Below are 6,441 nucleotides of genomic sequence, written 5' to 3'. Positions count from 1 at the left end.
TACGTACGTACTAATAGAAATGTATACAATGTTTTACAAATATTCATTTCATTCATGAATGCAACGATTACATATAAATGCCTAAGAAATCTTATATAGGCATTCGATATTACAACAGGTAATGACTAAAAAAGAATTAAAAATTTGTTATAACAGAAACAAGAGAGTAGAGATCTTGAAACTTGTAGAGCTGCTGAGGTGGATTTATTGCAGCTCCTTATTCTTTGAATGAGCATCATTTTGATTTATGTTAATACGTACGAGACTAATGAATTGAATATTCTTCGTGTGAATCAGGCGGGCATAATCCTGGGTCCATCACTACTTGGGCGCTTTGAACCATTCAAGATCTTGTTTGACGTTAGAAGTCAAGAAATAATTGGTATACTGGCTGCCTTTGGTCACTCACTGTTTTTGTTTTTGAGCGGTGTGAAAATGGATATGACAGTGTTGAACAGGAGGGGAAGAAAAGCCTTATATACTGGTATTGCATGCATGTTGTTCCCTTTTGATAATTGGCTTCTCACTTGGACTGTCCCTTAAAAGATCATGGCTCACCAAAGAAGAAGCACGTATTCTTCCATTTCTGACAGTATTTCATAGTTTAACTCCATTTCCGGTGGTCGTTTACCTTCTTGAGAACCTCAAGATCTTGAACACTGAGCTTGGTCAATTTGGCCTATCTGCAGCATTCGTTTCCGACGCGATTGGCTTGATTCTTCTTCTTCTTGCCAAATGGAGTAGGGATGCCATGGAGAATGGTAATTTTCATGTTATTTTTGTTGGAGCTTCAAGCATTATCTACCTCTTAATACATGTATTTGTTTTTCGACCCGCAATGGTTTGGATAGTCAAGCAAACACCCAAAGGAAGGCCTGTCAAAACCGTATACATTCACATGATCATGCTGCTGATGCTTGTGTGTGGCTTGCTTACTTATTCGGTTAATTTTACTTTTGTCACTGGACCTTTTATTCTCGGTTTGGCGGTACCGGATGGACCGCCTTTAGGATCTGCCATTGTCAACAAGTTCAACTGCTTCACTGAACATGTGCTTCTTCCACTCTTTGTAACTATATGTGCTATGAAGGCAGATCTAGGTTTAATCAGCCTCAGTAGCGACTTGCTGGCCACCTATATAATCCTCCTTATCGCGACTTTGCTGCTAAAATGGTGGCCTGTTTGATTTCTCTCTTGTACTCCAAAATGCCCATAAATGATGCTCTAGCACTTGCTCTGATTTTGAGTTTCAAAGGTGAAGTTCAGCTCAGCATATATTCATACTACGGAGATGACCAGGTGACTATATCTTTATTTTCTCCTCTGCTTTTATACTAGAAAAATGGATTCTTTTTCTAACCAAACGACAATAACCAAAACTAGGTCCAAGTTATACTAGACAAGGTGCTTTCTTTAACGATAGTTGCAATCCTAATTAATGCAACTATTGCACCAATCTTGGTGAAGTACCTGTACGATCCTTCAAGGAAATATGCTGGTTACAAGGAAAGGGATATCATGCATAACAGACGCAATGCAGAGCTTCGCATCTTGGTGTGCATTCACAAACCCGACAACATTCCTACGGTTATCAAACTACTGGAAGCTTCAGGCCCGACAAGACAAACACCCCTCACTGTTTATGTTCTTCACCTTATCAAGCTGATTGGCCGAGCCTCCCCCGTTTTTATCTCCCACCAAATGCAGAAAAAGACTCTCGCCAAAACTTCCTATTCAGAGAATGTGATTACCGCATTTAATCGCTTCAAACAAGACAATCTGGATGGCATATCACTGTTGCATGTTTTCACTGCCATCTCTCCACCAAAGTACATGCGCGAAGACGTATGCACTCTTGCACTGGACAAGCTCGCGTCCCTCATAGTACTCCCATTCCACCGGAAATGGTCCCTTGATGGGTTTGTTGAATCGGAGGACTGTGCTATAAGGACTCTGAACTGCGGTGTCCTTGAACTGGCACCTTGCTCCGTGGGGATCCTTGTTGATCGTGGCCGTTCAACTATTCCAGTAGATTCATCTTATTCTGTTGCAATGATCTTCTTAGGAGGGAGAGACGATCAAGAGGCATTAACATTGGCGAAACGCATGGCCAATGATATGATGAACATCAAATTGACTGTGGTTCACTTTGTTGCATCTGGGAGTGAAGAGATTAGGGATTTGGGCGATTTGCTGGACCATGAGGTGTTGAAGGATGTTAAACTTAACAATGTGAGTGGTGGATATGTGACGTATATAGAGGAGATGGTGGAAGATGGACCTCAGACGGCATTGATAATTAATTCTATGATAGACGAGTACGAGCTTATTATAGTTGGGAGGCGGCAAAATGTAGTGTCCGCTCAAACATCAGGGCTTGCAGAATGGATTGAATTCCCAGAGCTGGGTATCATCGGAGATCTTCTTGCCTCCTCAGATAGCAACACCAGGACATCCGTTTTGGTGTTGCAGCAGCAGCAGCAGCAGCAATGACGACAGGCAATATCCTAGTCATGGTTAGAAAAGTGAGATCCATTTTAAAAAAGAAAATCTCTTTTTTTAATAGATTCATTTCTGGTTTTCAAAAAATCTGCACGTAGTTTTTGTTTTTTTTTTTTTCTTCTTAGAAGAGCCGGTAGCCACCCACATAGCAGTCCCGTCCCAAGTTTATTAATGAATCCTCATGTTAGAGGAAAATCATGGTTACAAATCATTCACATGAGGATTTATAAAAAGACAGAAATAATACCAAAAACCCAGGTAATCAAGAAATTACCAAACTAATAAACTAATACCAAGGAGAGCGAAAAAATTACAGCTTTAAATAAGGAAGTCCCAAGAAATTTGTCCGTAATAAGCCTCGAAGAATTCCCCTACCAAGGTCAGAATCTGTAAAATACTTACACCGAATCTGTAAAATTTGTCCTTAATAAGCCTCGAAGAATTCCTCTACCGATAATCCACAACCATATTGGCTTCTTTATAAATATGATGGATGGAACAATTTAATTTAGAAAGTAACCTTTTTATGTCATCCCAATAATCCCACAAATACCATATGTTACATTTACCGGCCTCGATCCATCTCTGTAACACTCCGATCCCGAGAGTCCGGAGAGTTAACTCATATCACCAAAAATCATCTCCAATAATACTTTTAAAATAAACCAGAGTCTCTAAAACATATTAACCTATTTGTTCAACAAACATATCCATGTTCCTACATAAGGGCACATCAGTGGTGTCTCATTAATATACATAACTTTCTCACAAAGACTAAGAATATCTATTACTCAAAATACCAAAGTCACATAAAATATCAATACTACCAAAAGACTCTCCAACAGTCATTGTACCCTAAGGCACTTAGTCTTCTATGATCAACAAACTTGCAAGTACTCCCTATTCCTGATTTCCAGTTGTTGCCTCAAAATTATCTGAAACATATTATGTAGATAGGGGTGAGTTATCAACAACTCAATAAATAGATAACATATACTAGTATGTAAACATGAGCATTTATAGAGTTCAGAATGCAAAACAAAACACTTTTTCTTTCCAGAATGCAGCATCAGAACATGTTATCAAAAATATCAGAGCGAAAGTTCAAAAATATTCTTATTCATAATTTCCTTGGCACAGCATAATTGAAACATCATATTAGAACAGAATTCCATGTTTAACTCCTGTGGTAGGGTTGTGCAAACCCCGGCGGCCAACCGAGCAGAAACAAAATGTGAATCTTCCCCTTATCATTCTTGGAGCTTTGAGTATACACATAGGAAAGACCACGCAGAAAATCACTTTGTTTCCAAAGTGGATGCACCAGAAACAGAAAAGTTGGTACCAACCCAAACAGAGGCCACAATTTTACACCCTTGGTAAGGTCAGAACAGAAACGGAATGTCATGCCAGAGGTTTCACAAATCACATCTTATCATATCAGAGTATAGAACATTTTCATAACAGAGCAGAATCAAATCACAAAATTATAATTTATGCACAAATTTCATATTCGCTCTCTGTTGCACAGTTCAGAAACAAAATGTCAAAATAAGCTCATGTCTATACTAGTCATGTTAGAAAATATTTCCTCGTTATACAGAATTTCATGAGTAATGCAAAACAAATAACTGAGATTTTTCAAATTTCTTTTCATAACAAAAACATACACATTTTCTAAATCATTCTCAGATCATTTTATTTTATGCAAAGTGTAGCATAGGAACCCCGCTTACCTAAACTCTTTAATCTTTCAAAAAATTTTCTCAACAAAGCCGAACAAATATTAATCGTCACCTATAAAAATCACGTAATTCTCGTAAATTTTCAATCAATCATGTATTTCGATATTTAAACCTAAATTGCTAAAGGAACCTATTTTAAATCCTCAAAACCTAAAATTCTCATAATTTTTAAAATACCATCATTTTCTAAAACCATCAATATCCACTTAATCGAGTTCGTACCGAATAAGAGATTTAATCGAACAAGTGTTAAGAAAATTACGAAACTCAATAAAAAGTAATATTTAAAATATCTAAAGTACCGACAACGTATTATAAATTAATAGAATACTTAGACTAATTTAAAAATCTTATAAAATACACCATGAAAAGCTCTTCTCTTAAAAATAGGTTTACTTCCTTTAGTTAACAATATTATTAAAATATTATCTACACAAAATAATATTTTATGAGACTTAAAATAAAACCCACTTAAAGCACATAACCCAAAAAGACCTATCATCCGAAAACATATATCTGGAAAGTTCACTAAGGTAAATTGGTAATGGTACTCAGCTATTAAGTTAACACTTTATAGATATATATAATATATGTTATGTATGTATATAACTAATTATAAGAACAAGACCGAATGAACAAACACAAGGAATAACACCAAGTATGCAGCGGCAGGGGCTTACCCAAGGGAAACCGAGGCATGCGTGGAGGGTAAGGCGCGATGGGACTGGCTGGAGAGGCTATGGTGGCGCGGCAGAGCTTCCGTCGAGCTGCGCTAAGCACGAGAGAAAGAGAGGGAGAGGTGAGCGAGAGAGAGAACGGTGGGAGACAGAGCTCGGCTTACCGAGGGTGGTCATGGCGGACCTGGGTGTACGATTGATGTCTTCTGGTTGTTCCCGCTTAAGGCTGAGCAGTTGGGTGGCGGTGCTGGGGTTCACTATGGAGGAAGGCTGGTGCTTTATTTTTCGGTGGTGCAAACAGAGGTGGTGTTTACACAGAGAGGGTGGTGGTGCACGGCTTGAGTGGTGGACTTTGAGAGGCTGAGGTACTAGCGCGGACTGTGTTTGGTGGAGTTACGGCACGTGGATTGGCTTTGGGGGTGGCGGTTTACTGGATGCAAATCGATCCCTTCGGTTGGTGTTTTACTGAGAAGTGATGGCTGGTTGCGGTCTGTACTGAGGTTCACGATGGGGGGTGGAGGTTCAGATAAGTTTGGATGGCTGAGAGTGTGAAGAGAGGGCAGCGACACTGAATCTAGGTTGAGAATGCTTAACACATATTTATAAGATATATATAGTAAAGAGATAAAAAAAAGCCTAGAGAAAATGATGGAGTGACTGCATGAAAATGGAAATTGGACAAAAACCGTGCGACGGAGTCTGGAAAACGCTTCCACGGGCTAGGCTCTTAAGTCTAAAAAGAAAAGAAAATAACATAACATAACATAAAGTAAAAAATATACTTAGGCCCACATCTTGGATCCTTAACGAGATTATTGCATGGCTTTTATCTTATTTTTTGGATCTCGACTCAACCTAAAACAAATACACTTATCCCATAAATTTTTTTGATGAACATCCACTTGATCCATTAAAGATTTTAAAACCTAATTATCAAACCTATTGAAAAATTATATTTCGCCAAAAATATCTTAGGCCCAAACTCTCTTCTAAAAATTTTACTCGTAATCCCAAACGATTTTTTTTTTCATAACTATAAACCCAAAATTTTATAAAGCAGCTTGACTGGCTCGAGTGTTACAATCTCACAATAACTTTAGAGTCTAACTCCACCATTATGTCTCGAATACCCAATTGTTAAGCCAATTTTAATCCATCAAGTAAAGTTCTCCCTTTAGCCACATTGTTGGAACCCTGCCCATAGTGAGCTGCAAAAACTGCAATTACTTGACCACAGTGATCTCTAATAATCTCTCCTCCACCCACAAAACCAGGATTTCCGAGCGAGCTGCCATCGACATTAAGTTTATACTTACCTCTACATGGCTTAACCCAAGCCACATCTTTCATAGTTTTATTAACAACTTGACCAATCGGGCAATCTAAATCCTGTAAAATTTTGAGATCTTGCTACTGCAATCTATCAAACTTTTGAGGTAGAGAAAAAATATCTATTAGCATCAGCTTTATCCACCGCACCACACCTCTCCAATCAGTTCTTTTTCCTTCCATTCTAT

General features: G+C 38.3%; 1 pseudogene; it reads left to right on the top strand.

The window, feature by feature from the left end:
• The first annotated feature begins 228 nt into the window (after positions 1-228).
• Positions 229-2,599, top strand: LOC121245503 (annotated as a pseudogene).
• Positions 2,600-6,441: the final 3,842 nt, after the last annotated feature.

Source organism: Juglans microcarpa x Juglans regia, unplaced genomic scaffold (assembly GCF_004785595.1).
Source record: "Juglans microcarpa x Juglans regia isolate MS1-56 unplaced genomic scaffold, Jm3101_v1.0 JmScfU0041, whole genome shotgun sequence".
NCBI classification, from domain to species: Eukaryota; Viridiplantae; Streptophyta; class Magnoliopsida; order Fagales; family Juglandaceae; genus Juglans; species Juglans microcarpa x Juglans regia.
The sequence above is the reverse complement of the archived record's forward strand: the minus strand, read 5'-3'. Positions and strand labels throughout refer to the sequence as shown.